This window comes from Chiroxiphia lanceolata, chromosome 2 (assembly GCF_009829145.1).
Source record: "Chiroxiphia lanceolata isolate bChiLan1 chromosome 2, bChiLan1.pri, whole genome shotgun sequence".
NCBI classification, from domain to species: domain Eukaryota; kingdom Metazoa; phylum Chordata; class Aves; order Passeriformes; family Pipridae; genus Chiroxiphia; species Chiroxiphia lanceolata.
The window spans coordinates 82,008,401-82,029,815 of NC_045638.1; the positions used below are offsets into that span (position 1 = coordinate 82,008,401).

The 21,415-nt window shown below is 40.2% G+C and overlaps 1 long non-coding RNA gene across 1 annotated transcript in view; it reads left to right on the top strand.

Moving 5' to 3' along the window:
• The first annotated feature begins 10,362 nt into the window (after positions 1–10,362).
• LOC116783241 overlaps positions 10,363–21,415 on the top strand; it is a 28,135-nt gene continuing 17,082 nt past the window's right edge. The window contains exon 1 of the long non-coding RNA XR_004355577.1: positions 10,363–10,525. This is a non-coding gene — a long non-coding RNA (uncharacterized LOC116783241). The remainder of the gene's footprint in view (positions 10,526–21,415) is intronic.

Below are 21,415 nucleotides of genomic sequence, written 5' to 3' on the forward strand. Positions count from 1 at the left end.
GGGCCTGGTGAACGGTTTCTTCCCAGAGCAGAAACAGAAAGAGAAAACTGTTCTTGCAGCAGCTATAGCAGCAAGTTATACAGCGACAGGCCACTATATTTTTGCTAATATGTATTGCATTGCTATGATGCATTTAGACCTGTGGCAAATGTAGCAACAACAAAGAAGACTGAATGGCAGTGGCAGAAAAAAACTAGCAGCAACTGAATATATAAAACATGAAGAATTCCTTCTATGCACATCACATAAAAAAAAAAAAAAAAAAAAAAGCCAAGAGCTCATTGTTTACCTGCACCAAAAAAAGATTAGGTACTATTTAGAAGAGCAGTACTGAACCATGAATTGCTCTTATTTATACTATATCATGCAACATCACAAAAACCCTAAACAACCTGCTGTGCTCCAGAAGGCTCAGAATATAAGCAACAGAGTGAAGCTTACTGCTAGGCATCTGATCCATCATTCCTGTTATTTTGCTCTTGGTATCCTGTAACCTTAAAGGGATTGATCCCCTCCTATGTCCAGCTGCACTTCTTTTACACTCAAAAAGAGTAATTAATTCCTAAGTCTTTAATTCTATATTTGCAAAGTAATGGGACCTCTTCTTTAGAGAAGAAACACAGTCTGTGCACAACTGTTGAGTTACACCCATAGCCGTGCAGTCTATGCAGTTTATGTGGAAAAAGGGGAAAGGGTGGAAGCATAGACTCCCATTGGCTTCAAATGGGATACATGACAATAAAAGAAAAAAAATCTCCTTCAAAAAGATCAAGAAAAAATAAATGAAACAATTCCCTCCAAAAGACATATTACTTCTCTTTCTTTTCCCTCCTGCTAATCATGCCCTGTCTTGTATGCAGGCATCATCTCTGTTTTCAATGAGGGAGATACTCATGCAGTGTAGCCTTGCTCAAACTGAGAATATTCCTACTATATCTCCTAAAGTGGATGTATCAATTGATCCCACTCATCATCTGGAAATTGCTGTGCATGAGCCAACCCCAGCTTTCTGTGTTGTCAACTGAATGATGCACATTGCTGACAAGCTTGACAAAACCAGCCATTTCACCGTGGTGAACTGCAGAGTGATTGAGCCGATGCAGAATTCCGGCAGTATGCTTTCCTAAAGAGCTACTGCTTCACATTCCCCTCGCGACACAGAGAGTGTTAGGGCTGATCTACCCTTATTCCTTCTGCATGAATAAAACACAAACCACTGCAGTGATTATTTCTAAATAACGATTAACACCAGAGGAAGGCATACTAATATGAGCCATGATCTTGTGATGACTGTACTGCTACAAACTGCTTTAGATTATGTTCAAGGCTAAGCTCTGCTGTGCCTGCTGGATGCTCCTGATAAGTGTTTTACCTGACAGCTCACTGATAAGGATTCAAGTTTGAATCCAGCCCAGGACAGAAGTGCCCCAGTTGCTTTTTTGCCTTAGAGGTTTGAGCTTGTTTTCCCTTGGAAGTGCCATAATGTCAAAGTTAGAGAGCCCTCTGAATGTCTCCACCTTTGCTGAAGCTATTCCATTATATGTAGAATAATTGATATTAACAGGGACCTTAGAGAGTATGGCTTGTAACTTAGTGATTAAGGTGAGCACTAGAGACAGGATGGGGTTTCTCATCTGTTCTCCAGGGAGTATATGAGCTCTAATTTAGTAAGTATGTTATCGAAAGTTTAAGATGAATGCTAGGCAGGCAATGTATGACACAGTCTTAAATTTGTTCATAACAGTACTCAAAGGTGAATTGCTGTGGTAAAGGAACATCTTTACCACTCATTTCTCTGATGTGGATCACCACTGGATTCTGGTGCCTTCTGAAGTGACTTCAAACTGTGATCAGTGCAATACTGTGGGGTAATGCAAATTTTTGGAGGATCGAGTGCAACCATACAGGTGTAGCACAGTGGAGCATTTTCCTCTAACTACAACTAAAGGGGAGGAACCAGGCAACTCCACACTCCTTGGATGCAGAGAGGGTTGTGCAGTCATTTAAATCAGCTCCTGTTCCACTGCTGGGGAACAATGTGAAGATATGGCAGGCTTCAGTAGGTCTCTAAGATGAAGTGAAGCCTATTTCCAGTTGTTAGGGTATTTTTTTCATGATCTTGACACATAACATTTATGAAAAAATGATTAATACAATCAGTGGACATTAGAAGAATTTCATTAATTTCAGAGGGTCACAGAAATGACTTCAAACCAAAAGTCTTCACCTTAAAGAATCACTGACAAACTAGACTAGTCACACTTTTTAATATAAACAATTTCCAAATTTTGCTTTGAAAGCACCATTTCTACAGAGGTGGGGACTTTATGTGAAATTATCAATTTCAAAACAATTTCTATGAGGAAATAGTGAAAACCTTCCTCTTTCGGTATTCTCCAAATTAGAAATGTTTGACTTCAATACTGTATGCCATTTAGTGATGAAGCTCATATAAAAAATTAAATTGAAGCAAAATATTTGGAATACAGTAAGGTGAAACATGGGAAGTCATTTAGAATGATTTTTTTTTAATTTAAAAATTTAACAGAGACAATTCTCATCCCACTCATCTCCCTGCCCATCAGAAAAAGAAGAAACTTTTGTCCCACTTGGAATAAAGAAAACTTCTGTCCCATTTGGAATAAGAAAAGGTTATTTCAGGATTTTCACAGACTGAAAAAAATAATTTCCAGCCAGCTCTACCAAATAGACTACTGTGTCTCAGAGCTGTAAATACAGCTTGCAAATCTTCCATCTGTTTTTTTGTTTACAGTAATGGTAAGGTATCTGTCTAGGTAAGTCAGGTTTTCCATGACAACAGGGTGTACTTCTACATTTCCAGCTACTGGTGGGTCTTGAAAACACAAGAATAAGAGAATACAGAAAGAGAACCTTACAGGAAAAGAAAAAAAAACCAGCAAGAATCTCAAAAGGCAGAATTAGGTAATGCATTGTGTAGCTGAGCATGTTCAAGTAGGTAATTGTACTGGTATTGACTCAGTGTAACCATCTCTCTTTCATAAATGAATGCTTTGCATGACTGGTTTTCTGTGAGTATAAATGCATTGGATTTTTTCTTCTTATTGAATTTTATAGGAAAAAAAGCCAGCTACATAGACGGAGGTGAAGAGAACTAATCCCTATTATTTTATATGAGAGGAAGTATGAAACATATATACTAGTGAATCCATATGTAACTAGAGATTATTTGAACTGCTAGGGTGCATAATCATGTTTATCTCCACTGGGAAAAGATCCAAAGCTAGAATTCCAAATCTCAAGCCATTAGGAATGTACTATTTCAAATACCACCACCTCTGAGTGTGGGCTTCCATGTGGGTCCAGTCTCAAACCAGAATTTCATGCCCACCTCAGCTTGGTGAGATTGCTCCTGTTGTCCCTCATGCTGAGTAGCACCTGCTCGTGGAAGTTATTAGACTGAAGGAGAAGGGAGTATCTCCTCATTTCACTTCTCACAACACTGAAATAAAAGAAGTGCAATATGTATCTCTGCATTATAAGTATAGCACCTTGAGGGAAAGAAATAAAAGTTATGAATATGGCCTCTGGGATCCACAGGACTGAATTATTAAGAATGGCCACAGATACAATGTTAGATACTATATCCATGGATAGAATGTGGAGAAAGACTTTGGAATTGAGCCCAGAAAGAACTGCTTATACAAGGCTGTTCCTTGTGCTTCTCCTAAAATCTCCAAGTCTGATATTAATAAATAAAAAGGTTTGGAGGTGGAATTAAAATTACAGTTTTATAAGGGACAGGTCTTTACTGCCTAGTTCAGTTTGCATGGCAATATAGCCCTCACACTCTTAACCCTCACACTGCTTAAGCTTTCAAGAAATGTAGTAGTTGGGAAGGTCTTTACAGTCAAGTTACAAACTTCTTTTCAGTGACAGGTAAACAGGAACAAAACATTCTCTTTTTATCATGTTATGTATGGAAATGTTTTATAGTGCCATCATTAATGATATTTCTGGAACCAGCTGATCCACAGCCAGAATCTACTCCATAGCTCCACCCAGCTGTAAGCATAAATTCCCAACCCTTCCCATCTGACATAAACACATATATCCACCTTACGGTCCAAGCCTGACCGATCTCTCTTCCTAGGCCAAAAGTTGGCTCGTGAATAAGACGTTCCACCAGCCAGTCCAAAATCTTCACCCCCTCTAGCCACCAGTCCACGCTATCCAGCATCTCACTTTTGATGGTTTTGGTGGAGGAAAAGATATATAAAAGCACATCTGTCCAGTTTTGCCCAGGCAAGTGAGAGGCAAGGAAGAGAAGACTTCCTAATCACTTCAGAAAAATCATCTGAAGCACTGAGATATGACATTTAATTACAGACACTGGTCTATTACAGAACTGCAAGTAATATGAGCAAAGCAAGGACTGTGGACACAATTTTGCTCACTATGCCATGATCCACAAAGAACGGAAACGCTTCACAGATTCATGGTTCCTGAGACCAAAAGCAACTGCAGTGTCTCCAGCTGATAACCTCAGCCACAGGGGCTGTAGGTTTCTTCCAGATGATCTAAGCATATTTTGTAAAAAAAGATATTAATCCCTACTTTGAAAAAAGCTAAGTTAGAATGATCTACTACTTTCTTGTTAAAGCACTCTACTGTTTAATTATTCTCACAGATTGCATTTTATTTCAAGGTTGAATCTATTCCACTCCACTTTTGCAATGTCATCAAATGTGAAGACCCATCACAAAGAATTATAGTGACACCTATGTCAAAAAAGCACAGGACCCATATTTCTGCTAAACATGCTAAGCACAAAGCTGAATAATATACTGCTATGTGATTTTCTAATGATACCTGGAGATACCCACACTCCCTTTAATTATATTATTTTACTTCCCCAGTCACTGTAAGGTGATAATCAGGGAAGCAGGAGGAAGCAGAAGACTCTGTTATATGCCAGAAAGAATAAAGGACATGCTGTAAGCATCTATGTGCCAAAAGCTACTGAATCTTTCAACAGATCATTGAGGAGTCAACAACTCTGGTCTGGAAACAGGTTGATTGTTTAGAGAAAAGTCCACAACCGAAGCGGTCCTTTGGATATCTGGCTGCTATGATTTTGGAAAAATATAAAAGAGCTCACAGCATTAGTACATTTATATGCATAAGGAAGGCAAACTATCTGCTGAAATACATGGATCTTCACGTTAACTTTTAGAACTAAAGCTTTTTACACATAAGTTCCTCCAAAACATTTTGTCTTCTAACATCAACAGCAACAGAAGAAGTTGATGGCTGGTGTGAGAATCTTAAAGGAAGTGATAGCAAAGTGTTTGCTAGTCAAGTATACTTTCATGTCAAGAAATAAAAATAGAAAATGTCAAAATATACCTAAAAGTAACTACAAACATGTAAGCTAATAGAATTAATTTGCACTTTATTCTTGAAAGGTCTCTGCTCTTCCTGTAAATAGTCAACTTCCTTCAATTCCTACAAGATAATAAGAGTTGAAAGCATTTAGTAACTTCCAGGAAGTTGCTCAGCACTACACCAGAGTGTTTATAGTGCATAGTTTGAAAGTCTGACTGGTATGACAGGTTCTTCAGAGAGAAAGACATCTTGAGACAAAGCAAATCTTTCCCCTACTGTATGTCTTCAGGGATTCACCATAAATCACCTAACTGTTAACATATTTAGGTTGATTGAATGTGAGAATGTTATATGTAGACATCAGCTTTCCAAATGGCTGTGATTTAGAGAGCTGCAGGTGTTGCTTTTGTAAATTTCATATGGTTCAGTGCCAAAGCAGGCCACAGCGTGAAAAATTACAAGCAGATTTACTAAAACATTTTTTTCAATAGTCTGTACTGAAGAAAGCTTTGTCAACGTCTGTGACTTGTGTTTCCACTTCTGTAAAACATGACACTAGATGAAGCTGTCTAATCTGACTTTTAGTCACAATATTTAGCTACCTGAAAGATAAAGTATAATGAGACACTATACATTTCTCCTTTTTCAGTCTTTCTCAGTTTTGGAACTGTGAGCCTTTGAAAGCAGATGACACACTCAATTATTATCAAGTAAATTTTTTATCTGTCATTTAATCACTTGTGACAGCAAATGAAATTTAAAAAGGCTAAACTTGCACTACAGAATTAGCCTGCAAAATATAATAGTTACTGTAGTGTATCCAACATACAAAATGTAAATTACCTGTCAGGAGTTTCTGAATATTATTTTTATATTTTTTCAGGTAATATCAGGCAAAGTTTGCATTTCTATAATCTCTTTCAGAATGTTATACATCATGTCCTGCTGAAAAAGGAATTCTGAAGTCCAAGGGTTCTGCTGTGATTTGGAATACTAGGGAAAAAGGATAGTGTCTTAGTGTGTTTTAGTCTTAGTTTCAAATGCCTAGTTAACAGCAGCAGATGAATCCAGTTTTTTGTTTTCTATAAAAACTCACATCTTCTTCTAACCCTTATTTGAGAATCTACACTGAGCAAACTGTTGTGACTGTGAAACTGTTGTCAAGATTTCAGAAAAAAAAGAGTTCTGCAGGATGGTGATGGTACAACCCAACTTTACAACCTTGTCAATATGGTATAGTTTGTAAAGTCAGAAGAAAGTGCTGTGATCATTTACTCTTGTTTTCTGTATATATAGAGGTCATCATAATTTTTGGGCCCGAATCAGGAAAGCATCCTGTCTCAATTTAGCCACTATTAGTATTGACAAATTTTAAGTCATATCAGAGGTATATTACTCTCCTTGTTTATTTGCTTGCATGCTTTTAATCTCATTCTTAGTGTGAAAATGTTGAGCTTTAACTTTAGTTAAACAATCTGTTCCTAAGACCTTGTTCCTTACATAGTTACTTCCAGTTCATAGCTGATGAGCTCCTTAAAGCATTTCTTTGAAACACTTGTTCTATCATAGTTAGATTGAGCTCCAAAGATATTCTCTCCAGAAGAGAAAGAGTATTATAGTCTCTGGGACCATTCAGTGAGTGACATCTATCATGAAGCCATCTTTGAGAACATAGATTAAGAGCCAAGTGGATTTCTCATTTTTCCAAGACTACCAAACTACTTTCAGACAGTAATAACTAATTGTCACTTGTCTTCTGAAGTAGCTGCTGAGCTAGAAAAGAAGGCATTCATTGTCCATCATCTCAGGTACCATCGTTAACAGAACATAAAATTTTCTGGGCCTTATCTTTCAGTACTGAAATTACTCAGAATTTGTCTTTGACTTCATTGGCAACTGAGAAGTCTTGTAAGATGGAATTCATCTCACCCTGCTTTAAATATCTAAATCTGACCTACTTTTTATGGTTTTTTTTTTTGTCAGTAAAAGATAAATAGGTACTTTCGTGGTATATCCATCCCACCCAAAACTTGACAGATCATCTAGTCCGAGTGTTTGAAGTAATTGTATATGAGATTTCCATGTTAAATCTCTCTATCCATCCCACCCAAAACTTGACAGATCATCTAGTCCGAGTGTTTGAAGTAATTGTATATGAGATTTCCATGTTAAATCTCTCTATTTGACATGAGAAAAAGAAGACTGATGATGAGATTTAGGAGATGTCCCACAGAAGTATGGTATGAACAGAAAATAATGAAAACAAGAGTCCAGAGTAAATATGAAGAAAGTGTAGATCCAAAAAGAAATAAAAGAAAGGTAAAGGAGTTCTTAACAGGCAAAGACACTAGCAAAACTCAGAGGTGCAACTGCACAGAGGTGGAAAGTATCTGTGGTAAGAGTGCTGTGGCTCCAGCACACATTTGAGAAAAAGAAGTCCAGAACTGCTGGAGTTTATGAAAATCACAAATCCAAAGAGTCTTGGCAAATAACATTTGTTTTTTATTATCAGGAAATGTTTTGCAAATTGGGAAAGATATAACCCGGAAGGTTTTGCCTTCCAAGTTCTCAGAGAAGGAAAAAATTCTCAAGGGAAAGGGCCTCATAGGGCCCTTGTAGGGTATTGATAACACACTGGTGTTTTGGCTGTTGCTGAGCACAGCATCAGCACTGTGACATTCCTTCCTCAATCAAGGGGAAGATCCTGGGAGGGGACACAAGCAGGCCAGCTGATCCAAACTGACCAAAGGGATATTCCATACCATATGATGTCAGCTCAGATACAAAAGCTGAGGCAAGGAGCAGGAAAGCAGGCATTCACTGTCTCCAATGGCTGCCTGCTGAGAAACCATCACGCGTGCTGAAGCCCTGCTTCTCGGGAGCGGCTGACCATTGCTGCTGATTGGAAGTAGAGAATAAACCTTGTTATCTTTTGCTTTGCTTTCGCGTGTGCGAGCTTCCGCTTTGCTTTTGCTTCAACTAAACTGTCTTATCCCAATCCACGAGTTGTTTTCCATCTTACTCTCTCCCCTGTCCTGCTGGGAAGGGTAGTGATAGAGTGGCTGGGTGGGCACCTGGCATCCAGCCAAGGTCAACCCACCACAGTTTATTAAAGAACAGTCCAATGTCTTAAATGTGCACCAAACCTGCAGGTGTTCTGCAGACTTCACTGCTGCAATCAATACTCCAAAGAGCCCTATTTTTCTTAGACAAGAAACATACATATATCTGACATTTGAGGAAGCCAGGTGAATAAATCAATAGCTAAACAAAAATGCACTTAATCATATCTATTCTGGACAGATGCAGATTGGAAAATCCTATATGGCCCACGTATTGCCTTCTGCTTAAAGCTTAGAAATGAATTTGTGTTTCCTAAATGGCAACATCGTGTTGCTGAGCATCACTGAAGCTGGAGTGATCAGTAGTAATCAACTGTGTGCCAGCTAGCATTAGACAGATCTGTTGCTCAAACCTAAATTCAGGTATAGTTTGTTATTGGAGAATTTTAGCATACATACATAACTTAATAGCCAACAAATTATGTACTTTGTAAGTTTAGCAGCTTTACTGGAATATGTAGCAAAGATTCACACATTCACTTTAAATCTACTTGGCTGCATTTTCTTACCTAGAGTCAGCCCAAGGAGGAATTTAATATATACACATAATTTATCTTTCCTTAATGGTTTTAATCGGTGACCATTACTGGACATTTCTCATGGTGCTGCAAGTGATCATTAAATATACATAATAGCTCTACTAAATGAGCAGATAGCTCTAATGCCAACATTTTCTGCATTCAAAGGTACATTTGTGCATGGAATGGCTGGTATGCTTAAAGGTGCACCTTTCCTTGACATTACTTCATAAAGCCCTTTGAGATAACCAGAGTGCGAGAGATGTTTTAGAAAAACACGGTTTTATTTCTTCTCTGCTTTAGCCCTCAGCAATTCAGCATTATTTGAACATCAGCAACAGCAGTTCTTTACAACTTCAAAGTCAGATTCTAACCTCAAATTGGCAGTGCACCTCGAGATTAAAAATCTGCCCAGCACTATAAGAAATGGATGTTTTCAGCAGAAAGAAGAGAATAGGAGTTAACAACACTACAGTCTAATATCACTCAATTATGAGGTATATTAAGGCTACACTAAGGTGCCTGTCATGAACACTCTCGCAGGAAATACTTAAAGGATGAAAACCACTAGGCTTGGAAACAGTTTTGTAGCTATTATTAACCCGGAAAAAGGGTGAGATTCCTATCAACTGACCTTTTCAGTGAAAACCTATGTGTCAGGCACTCTGCAACCATGAAGCCCAAGTAATGTCTTTTATTTTCAAAATGTGTAATCCTGACGAGAAGAAAACGCAAATAGATGTCTGAGGTCTTTTATTTTTCTACCAGTTACAGCTACTGTCTGTTTTAGAAACACAGTGAGATTTTTCTCCTAAGTAAGAAAGCAGAGTGTCTCCCTGGTGGAATGAGCCTGAACTGGGAAGCAGCTGCAGGTGTTTTGAGGTCTTGCTGGTACAGAGGTAAGAGCAATTCAGGCTGCATTCGATGGGGCTCCTCAGTAAGTCCCTGTTCCTGGAGGCCTGCTCTCCATTTTTATTTTAGGCCCATTATCGCAGACTGATCAACTCAACAGGAGCTTCCATCCTGCTGATACTGCAAGAAGGCAACCTTTGTGATGTCACCTTATTTTGGCATCCTCCTTTTTAACCTCTCTAACCCCTCCTGCGCGCCTGCCCCACACAGCCAGTGGGCCGACACCTGAGGGGACCGAGTGTGACTCGCAAAGCTCCCAGGCCGGCAGCGCTTCCCTCCAGGAGAACCTGTCGCCGCGCTACCCGGGCGTGCGGCGGGGCCGGGGCGCGGCTCGGGGCCGGCGGGTCCCTGGGCGTGCGGCAGAGGGCGCCCCGAGTTCCGCAGAGCGGGGCCGGGAGGAGCCTCCGGCGCGGCCGGGGAGGGACGGAGGGAGGGCTGGAGCTGCCACGTCCTCGGCGCCGAGCGGCGGGCGGGGAGCGCCAGCCCGCGCCTGAGCCCCACGTGTGGCGGCGGAGCGGGGAAGTTGCCGGCGGCCGGCGCTGCGGAGTCTGCCCCTCTCCCGCCGCTGCCCGTCCCTCCCCGTCCCTCGGGCGAGCGCAACTCCAAGTAAGGGCGCGCGACGGCCCCGCTCCCGCCCGCTGTCCCGGGAGAGGCCGGTGGGTGCGGGAGGCGCTGGGAAGGGGGCGGCGGGGAGCGCTGTGACGGGGCGCGGGTCGAGCCCGCGGTGTCCCGGGGGAGCCGCGGGGCAGCGGGCTCTGCTCCAAGGCGGGACAACTTCCCGCGGACTTTGGATCCGAGCGCTCCGTCCCGGCCGCCGGGGCGTCGCGGTTAAGCCCGGAAAGTTTTGGAAGGCGGCGGGCGGGCTGGGTGCCGCGGCGAAGAGCCGGGAGCCAGCCTGGCTCGGCGCGGGCGGGCGGGAGCCGCCGCCGGGCCACGCTGCTGAGCCCCCGAGAAGCACCGCTGAGAGGTTAACGAGGAAAGTAGCTGTTCAGATGACTCACAGAAGACTTTCGGGATTTGTGTGGGTTTGCCCTTTTTTTTTTTTTTTTTTTTAATATACCTAATTTCGGTTCCCAGTCGCGAGTACAGTTGTGCCGGGAAACGACTGAGACCTGTGTTTAAGCAGCGTGTTGGAAAAAAAAAAAATCTCAGGAAAGCATTGAAAGGTGACCCAGGATAGAATCGAAACAAACTGTTCTGACTGTAAAAACGTGGGGTTTGTATCTTCTTTGTGCGTGTTTTGTCCCTGCGATGAGCTGACGTGAGTTCGGTGCGTAGTTTTGTGGTTCTCTTTATTGTTGGTTACCTTAAAAAAATTTATTTTCTGCTGTTTATAAGTCGATAATGGTTCATAGCTTTATTTTCTCTACTGCTTTAAATTTTCTCGTGTCACAGAGATTTACATTCCGTGGTTCCTGTCCTGCCTGAAATTTGTATATTTTTATCGATCCGTGCAGTACCACCCTGGGCCAGACCTCTCGGGATTTCCGTATTTCTCTCAGTTTTGAAAATCTGATTATCAATTATTTTTAGGTTTGTTCAGAATTTCCTCCTTCAAATGAACTAGAAGTCTTATAGGAATTCCCTGATGCCCTGTTAAAAAAAAAGTGAAATGAGTTTCTCATTGGTACATCTTTAATAACTTTTTGCTCTCCCTCACTCTCTTAATTGCCTTTTAGCGGTCTATTTATAACATACAGGTCTCCTAAATTGAAGCTAAGAAGAAAATTGACTTTAGATTGTTCTTAACTGTTGTTGATTTTACTGATTGGTGTCAGAAAAAAGAACTGCTCCTTGTCACAGCAATTTTAGCCCCTAGTTTCCCTCATACTTTGTGGGAAACATAGAAAGGACACCTACCAACAGGAATTTTGGGTACAGCTGTCAAATACCCCCCAATATTTTGGGAGAAGTAGGAACTACCTGTTTCTTTATCGCTTTTTCCAGCGTGGACTTGCACAGGTCTCTGTTCTGCTCTTCGAGAGGGTTTTTGGTGGAGCTCTTGGCTCTAAAGGCATGGTGGCTCAGAACAGCGTGGACAGCACTGGCAGACATACAGAAATAAAGACAAGCCATTAGCAGAGCTGGGCATTTTCAGATGCTGCCAGGGTGGACATTGGAAAGCTCTCCTAGGGAGTCCTTAGCACACATAACACGCTTTTGTGATATAATTGGTGTTCACAGACTGATGGGTCTGGTTTGTGTGAGACATAAGATGTTTAGTAGTGGCCGCATGTCCACACCTCCTGTTTGTAGAACACTATCAGAGCTTTGTAGCTACCCCAGAGCATCAGACACGGGTGGAAGTTGGCCTGTGTGAGGTGACAACCCTCCATCGTGCTCCCTAGCTGATCACGGGCTCCTCGCTGCTTGTTTGGATGTGTGCATGCAGTAATAGTGCAAGAGAGGACTATATGCTCGCTGGTTGCTGCTATATCCATATGCTAGCAAAATAACTTCAGTATCTTTTTAAAAATCAAATAATGTTTTTTCATGCATTAAATGAACAGGGTAATGCTTTTGCATATATATAAGATATACGTGCTGATTAGGTGATATGACCTATGTTCTTATTGGATGGTAGCTAAACTATACACTAAATCTTTGATCATGGTAATGTAATGCAGTTTCCTTGTTTGTTTTTGTTACAAATTTTCCTCCTTCATTGTCTTTCTCCTTTGCCTGTCACCTTGAAGCTCAACAAGGCTTGTCCTGGTGGTGGGGGTCCCACCAAGAAGCAGTGGTGAAGAGATAATGAGGGAATTTCTCCATGAGGAGTCACAGGAGTCCAGATTCAGCAGGCAGCACTGCTGTCATAGGGACCGCGCTCAGAGAGAGATACATTGATCTTTTACAGTAGTATCAGGGTTTGAGGAAACTGACCGCTAATTCGCTCTGCTGAACTGGGCTGGGTTTTGCTTGTACAGCTACAGCTGTGCTCCAGCTACTCCCAAAGCCATCTGAGCCCTTCAAGAATGGATCTGGCATCTCTTGATTCAGCTACTTTGGTGCAGGTGCTCCATAATAAAATGATCTTTATTTCTGTACTAATCTCTCCATCATGGATTGAAAGAAACATATATGGGTGGATTGATGTCTTATGGGTGGATTGTTGTCCATGATGTGCAATTTGTGTTGCATGCCAGTATGGATTTCTCTAGTTTTTGACTGATTATGGAAATCCTGTCATGCTTGGAGAAATGTCCAACAAAGAGATCTTGACTGTTGTCTTCTCTGGAGATTTCCCCAGGGCTGATTGCTGTAAAGGCCCACCAGAGCAATGGCAGGGCTGTAAGACCACAAGTTCTGTAACCAGGTGAGGTTATTCTTCACAGGGTGAGAGATCCTGAGTGGTCTCCATGACTGTGTTGTTTTATGTTGCTGCCTTTTTGGTTTTTGGTTGTTTTGTTTTGTTTCTTTGTTTGTGGTTTTTTTTTTTTTTTAATTATAGCAGTAACAGCTTTAGAGTAAGTACTCCATAAAACTGAGAAGTTACCTTTGTTTTTGCTCATTATGGGAAAGAGTTATGTTAACAGATGTGGGCTCTGTGAGGATTTGCTGAGCTCTTAATCCTGTTTGTGGCTAATAGGCCATGCTAATGTGGAAGGGCATCTCTTTCAGTATATAAAGGTCTTAACTGCTCCCTACCTTACGGAAACATGATGTTAAAATGCTCTAATTGTCTTAGCAGTAGTGACAGGCCATGAATTCATAGATGTAAAACCCTGCCTTTTTTTTTTTTAGATGGAGAGAGATATTTTTATTTGTTAAGATAAACCCTAAAATAATTACTGTAGGCAACAGAGGAGCAAGGCTTTGTATATTGAGTGGGGCAAACAGCCAGAGGTCAGGTATTTGAGTCCTTTAGGCACACGTGTATCTTGAGGGAATGAAAATGTGTGTTGGTATTCTCTTTGTTGTCTTTTGCCCTATCACTAGTTTAATTTCAGGGTTGTTTAGGTTTGGTGGGGTTTTTTTGTTTGTTTTCATCCTTCTTTGTTTTTTGTCTTGTACACTGGTTTTAGGTGCAGAGAAGTTAGTCACTTCTTTCTCTCTTAAATGTCCAAACTCTACACTTTTGGATGTCAACGTACCTAGAAGTTTCTGTTGCCTGTTGTCATTAGAAATGTTGTAGAATTTCTCAAAATATAGGGCATGCCCCATCAAAGTATTAAAGTTCTGAAAATGCAAGTATAATTTTAAGTTTATTAGCAACTTGACAGAGACTTATCTTTCTAGTCCATCAACATGCTGGTCAAAATTTAATCTAAATAAAATAGTGTGCGGTGACAGGACTTTCCACTGCAGTTTCATGTGTTTGTACAAAACACTGCTTTCCACCCTGTGTAATTAATGTATGCTATTTAAGTAGCTACGTCATTGATGGGGGCTACATTCTTGGAGGTCAAAGGAGTTACATTGTGTAGTTTTGTGGTGAGATGCTTTGTGGACAAAAAGCTTCTGAGCAAAGTATCTGCTTGCCTTCCTGTTTGCTCGTATGCAGTATTAAAGGCACATGCAAGACAGGGACCGTAGTTCCACCACAGTTCCATGTTAACCAAGCATTCAGTGGGAGATGTTGATAAAACCAGAAACTGGAGCTGGGTTTCTAGATGGAACATGGAGGGTAAGTGATTTGTGACACTGACTTGCAGTATGCAAGACACTTGATTTTTGGGTTTCTTTTGAGTGGAGGTTGCTAACAGTGCTACAACACTTCTATTTGCCCCTGTCCATAACAGCTGCAAGGGAAGGCTGCTTCCAAGACCATAATGCATTCTCTACTGGGCTTATAAAAATGAGACAGTAATACAGAAATTCAGTGAAAGTGTCAACCTTGAGGAAGTTTTTTTTCTTTAAACAGGTAGTAACAATAAGGGTGGGCTTCTCTCAGTCTTCTGCAGGTGCCTGTGGACCTGGAGGTAAACGGATTTAGAAAAGGAGTCTGCATGCAGACTGGGTAGGTTCTGAGCCACTCAGGTGGATATTGACTTTCTGCTTTATAGCAGAAGGTCAGAGGAGACAAGTGTACAGGGTTTTGCGAAATGGCCAAATGTGTGGTAGCAGGAATGCTGAAACTTACTTTGGACTTACTAAAACCTGTGAACCAGGACAGAATATGAACTCGTGCCCTAAGCCTTAGTGCCAGCTTGTCTCTTATCTGATCCCTTTCATGATTTTTATTTTATCTTGTTTGGATTGCATGTTTTCCATTAGACTTTTCTTATTATACTTTTCTTTACACTACAGGTATCTGTATTTTTCTTTCCTATTTACGCCCAGCTGTTCTTTGTCAGTTTGTCTTATTTTATTTTTAATTGCATTGTTAGATTTTTCTCCTGTGCACCCCCCATGTTGTTTACATTTGTTCATCCTTTATTCATCTTCTTATGTTTTCCGCCTTTTAACTCTTATCCTTAGAGGAACCAGTTTTACACTTGGAGACCAGCCCTTTCGTATTGATTGCCAGCTGCTTTTATTGAAACTAATTTGCATTCTCTGCTCTTATTGTGCTAGACAGAGGACTAGTGATTTTGAGTAAAGCTCTTTCCCGAAAGGCTTTGCTCAGAAATTGTCTCTGTATTTCACAGAAAGAGTGGAAAATAAAGAGTAGCATCAGTGCAAAAGCTGCTTCTGCCTAAACCAATGTGTTTGTGTCTCTGTCACAGAAAGAGTAGAAATGTGGCCTGCCCTGCTGCAGGCACAAATGACTTCTCCAGGCTGAAATGAGCTGGTGTGGTGAGGGGAGTGCAGAATGACGTGGCCTTATATTTACTTACGTGGGCAACCCTTAGACTCTGGCAGTAACAAATCCAATCCATTTTGACTGTGACTGTGTACTGCCTTGGTACTTTTGTTTATGAACACTTATGTAGCTGTGATTTTTTTTTTCTACAGACAGGTCAAAAAAAAGCTATGAATAGTAAGGATGTACTACAGTTAAAGAGTCGAAGAGCTGTGGTTGCGTAATGGTAAAGTTGGGGGGGGGAAGAGTTAAATTAGAGGAGATGACTGGAGAGACTTTAAGACTGGAAGTACCATCTGCCTTCAGATAGGCTCTTTCAATGAGTCTCTAATAAGGCTCCTGGAGCCTTACTAATTATTGCTAAGTATAAAACCCTTGTGTTTGGGTCATGTTGATTTTGGGCTTTGTATCGTGGTAGAGCTATGGATAATCATGACTTGGATGTACCAAACCTCAGGATGTATATCCCATCTCCTTCTCAGACTGCTTTGGGTTTATAAATTGGTCTCACTGCTTTTTCACCCGATGTCTGTTTGGTTTTGTCCAACACCTTGGCTTTGTTTGTATATTTAGAAAGGAGTTCTCTGACCATGATGCAGTGCTTGGTATCAGGTCTGGAGGGGAGGTATGTTACATAAATTTGTTATTAAAACTCACTGAAGTGTTTTGCCTCTCAAATGTTTATTCTTAGCATGGCTGCTTACTGGTAATTATGTGTCAATAGCATTGTTGCATCATGAAAGATCTTGTACTTTGACACCCAGCTAGAAGGATAACAAAGAGCAGGATACAGCTTTTAGTTATAAAAATGCACTCTCAAACACAGCTTAGGTACATGGCTGTCATGATACAAATAAGATGGAAGATCCCAGAGCCTTTTATTGGATGATACTGGTGCCAGTATAAAATATGGCTCTGAGCTTGCAGTCATGCCACAGAAGGGTTCAGGAAATTCACCTCTGGTTGCTTGTTTTTGCAAATTTAGGTCTGCTTGGACAAACTAGTACACTTGCTATGCTGAGTCTGGCCATCAACTCAACCTTCACAATGCAGCCTACTTTGAATAGAGGAACATACAGTTAAACTCTGGAGTAGTTTAGGACAGAAACTAAGGATCAACATGTGTCTGAAGAGGCTTGAGAGGTTTCGGTGTTGATGCTGCACAGCATCAGAAACACTCAAGTTTACTGAAAGGAGAGGCTTGTAGTTATACTATTGTAATCTATGAAGTATGTTTGAAGGCTTGGAGACTTGGAGTTGTGATGAAGTACTTTAGCATAGAGGAAAAGTCTGCATGTCAATTTTTTGCCTTAATGTTAGAGTTTGATACCACTATTCAGAAGTCCTGCTGCTGCTTCTTGCTGCTGAATTATTATTTCAGTCTGCAGAGCTAGCAGTTTCCCTCCATTGTTTAAGTCCTACAGTTGTAAGAGAGATATTTAACAGTACAGGAAACTGTCTGTAAGATTTGATCTGAAATCTGATTGCCTGAACTATTGCTAAGTCTTTTATATTTCTAAAAATTGAAGGTGACTTAGTTCTTTCTGTTCATAATTTATTTAGGATGTTGAACTCATTGTACAGTTATCTCCAACAAACACACTTTTGTTTTGCTTTTAAATTGCTTTATAAAGTGAGGAAGAGAAACAGAAATATTTGTATAAAATAATTTTACTGGTTTTTTTCCCATGTCTACCAGCGATAGCACTGCCTTCCTGCATGGGAGAAAGTGAGACCTTTCTGTTTTGTTTCCAAACAGAACAAAATGTAGAAGCCAATAGAAGTAGAATCCATTTGACTTTTCAAATGGTTGCCTTTGTTAATAACAGAAAGTTATTAAATTTAGCATGTGCTTAATGGCGGAGTAAGGGGAGTTCCAAACACCCAAAGAAAACTGTAGGAATAAATCTTTGGAGCAAATTCAGTAACAAATAGAAATATTCAAGTTGGTCTGTATATCTTAACATTGATTTCCTCCTGGACTAATTGTGCCCCTCCTAACACAAAGAGGGTACAACTGTACTCTGCCTTGCAGACTGACTGACACTTCTTTGCCCACTCTTTCAAATAATTAGAGAGGAGTAGGATCTTGTCTGTAACCCTTCGAGCTTTATTTCGGTGCTGTACTCAGTGTAAAATGCAGTATTGAGAGACTGGCCTTCTTTAGCACAGGCACAGCATCTGGAGCTGGTTTGCATCTCATCCCCTCTGAACAGGAGTGAGGAAGTTTGGGTCTGCCTGTGGTGTTCCACCCTGTCATACCCCATGACTGGTTCTGGTAAATCAAAGCTGTTGACAGCTGGCTTAGCTATTTTTTCATGTTTTTCCTTTGGAACTAGATGATCTTTCAGGTCCCTCCAACCCAAACCAATCTATGATTCTCTGTATATGTTCTTGCAATGCCCAAATGCCCGAGGTCAATCCTAGCTGTCCTTTGTGACTGAAAAACTTCAGTGGGGTTTGGTGAGGGCTGCAGTTTCTTTGGGATGGGCTTTTTTGAGAGTTGGTTTTTTTTTTGTTTGGTGTTGGTTTTTTTGGTTGGTTTTTTTGGTTGGTTTGGGATGTTTTGGGGGTTTTTAGAAGAAGGTAGCAGTGCAGTTGGTGCTAAGCTTTTAACTTCTAGATATGTTTTGGCAAAGATTATTTTTGGTCCGTCCCCCCCCCCCCCCGGTGCCTCTCAGAATAGTGAAAAGAACCCACTGGTCCCTAAAGCTTTCTTACTTAATGCACTTCCTTGACCTTTTCAACTACTTTGTGCTTTTGCAAGGATATAAACCTGGATATTTTACATATCCCATGTTACTGAACTAAATGACAAATTTGGGGTTTTGAGAGATAGGAGCTTTGATGATAAATGCATTTTTTCCCCCCGTATAACTTTATTTGTATTCTCCGTGCTGGGCACTCCTGAAGGAGAGATTCAGTGTGAAGAGAGGTCTTCTGACAGTTTTGCCCTTAGCAACCCTTAGAAGCACAGGAGAGGAAGAATTAAAGGAAGGAGCTGCAGTGTGCAAAGTCTGAAGAATTAACATCAGTCCCTTTTTCATATAAAGGAAGGAAAGAGTTGACTGGAGGAAGAAATCTTTCCTGTGGAGCTGGTAGAGAAGCACAGACAGTATTTGAGAGCCAGATAAGACCTCAGAAGCAGCAGAAGTGTATTACACTGCAGAAGCTTTCTGGGTTGTGATCAGTGTTCTAAAATACAGTCTAAGAAACAGTCAACAAAATACGTTTCCCAGGGGTTGAAAAGACTTCCAGTTAGTGAGTCCTGTTCAACTGCATGTATTTGATAATCCCCATATAGTGCAATTCAAAAGTATTCTTAAGCTTAACCTTATTTTAATTAAAAAGAGCATCATGGCAGAATATTCCACATTGCATGTTTATTGAACAGCATATACTGTCTGGACAAATGACTGAAAACTTTTCCACATGGTTTTTATTTGTTGCTATATTTCATGCCAAATTTTATTTGTTGCTGGGTTTTTTTTCTTATGAAATGAATGGGTATGAACCTTTTGCTGAATATTTCTATCCCATGAATGTTTTTACTCATTGTGTGAAAATATATGATACTGTGTTACAAAAACAGGAAAAAATCAGGTTGTAGGCATATATTGTAATGTCATTGGCATTTTTTTCCCTGTAAGAATTACATTAGATGCCAAAGGCATGTTAAGCTTGAGGAGGGATATAGTTGCTTTCCAAAATAAATGCTATTTATGAAAGTTTATTTCAAGTTGTCTACAGGAGAGTGAACATGCAAGCAATAGGGTATATAATGTTTTCTTTGTAACATACCTTTGGTAAATGTATTTTTAAAGGTTGGTAATCTGTTTCCTGCCTAGGAAACCAAGGAAGTCAAAGAGAAAAGGAGATTATGGACATATTTGTTATTCAGTGCTGTGTTGTTTCTCTGACTTCCATCTCCTGCACAGTTGTAAGCTCTGCAGGAAAGGGATATGCAACTTGTGTTGAAAACTTTTAGATTTCCTGTTTCTCTGAGCAAGTAGGTTTCTGGCTGAGCAAGTTAACTTTTACTGCTGGGCCATCTCTCCATATTTTCCCTTGCCCTGGAAAATTTGTGGTCTACACTGTTCCTGACCACCCCGCATAGTTAGCAATCCCTCCAGTCTCACAATGCCAGCAGTGTAGCGACACCAGCTCTATACAAGTCCCTTTGAATTCTGCTGTCAGTTGTATTTCCTGTGAATAAAGTGTTGCTGTTTTAGAATTCCAGGGAGCCCTGAATATAAACGTATCAATTATGTGTCAACACAACAGCATCTGTCGTTGAAATTGGGTATCATTTATTTGGCATCAGCATAGCAAAGATTTGGCTGACAGCCAGAGTGAAATATTCCAGCAGAAACTGCTGCAACAGGAGCCATCTCTGAAGTAATTCTGTGAAATTCAGGTGCTCTAACACAGTATTTTAATATATTTGTAAGACATTAGGGACCTTAAACAAAAAGCCTTTCATGTTGCACATTCTTACCTGCTGTTATTTCTTTTTCATGGCAAATTTTTTTTTATTGCTCCTGCTCTCTGAAGAAATACATGCAAGGTTCTAGGATGTATATATCCCACAAATTAATATCCTTTTTTGACTTTCCATTTCCTATTTCAACATAGTTTGCATAAAAATTCCAAATGAATGCAGGTCATGCCTGCTTTGGGGAAACTTTGCTTAACTATGAAAGAGGCAAGGCTTTCAAAATAGGAGCATAAGAAATTGTCCCTTTCCTTGTAAAAGATATACAGTTTACAATTTTTAATTAATAATTTAGTCTCTCTCATCTTCCTTGCTTTTTCTTAAATTTGTTCATAGATCTAAGTAGGTTTCACATTCCTAAAGATGTGAGTCAAAACAGTATTTACATAACTGAGTAAATATTTTAGAGTACCTGTGGGAAATGGGGAACTGGGATCACTTTGGTCTTATAGATGATCCTTATTATACTTGAAGGAGGGGAAGAGATAAGTCTTTGATTAATGATATAGCTTGTAATAGTTAGCTGGTTGATTCTAATACCTTTTAAAATATGAAAACAGGAGCATCAGAGTTAGAAAGACAAACTTGGGATCATGTAATGTATCCAAATGTTTACCTTCTACCTTTTTATTCACTCTGGGCTACAATCAGTCCCCATCCCTTCATCAAATTAAAGTTTCTCACTTGTGTGCTAAAAAACCTCCTTTCTAGGAAAGCTTTAAGAACAATACAGAGATAAGAGTAGTTGGAAGAAAATACACATTGGATTTTAAGTGCTGGAGGAAAAGCTTGTAGAATAAAGATGAACTGCTTTATTTTAAAGTTTTTAGGGTTTTTTTGTGTGTTCCTTCCTCTTACCTGAGGTTTGAAGTCCTGTGGAAGTTCAGTTTCTCTCAGAGGGGAGAGAACAGTGAAAGGGAGGTCGGTCCATCATATTGTCTGCATTTTAAATGAGTTGGTTTCTCTTTGGGCAGAAAAGAAATAGTAAATTTGGATTAGCTCTTAACTTCTTACTCTCAAAAGAAATCACAAATCTAGAGTTAAGTAATGAAACCTCTTTAGGAAAATCAATGTTACCTTTATCCGAGCTCAATTTATTCAAGAGGTCAGCTTTGTTGGCTGCCCTGGCATATCTTGAATTTAATGATTAACCTCTTAATGACTGTTCATGTAACTTCCATCTGGTATTTTATATAAGCATAAGCCAAGGTGATAATAGAATGCTTTAGTAGAATGGTGTGTGCTATTCAGGGGA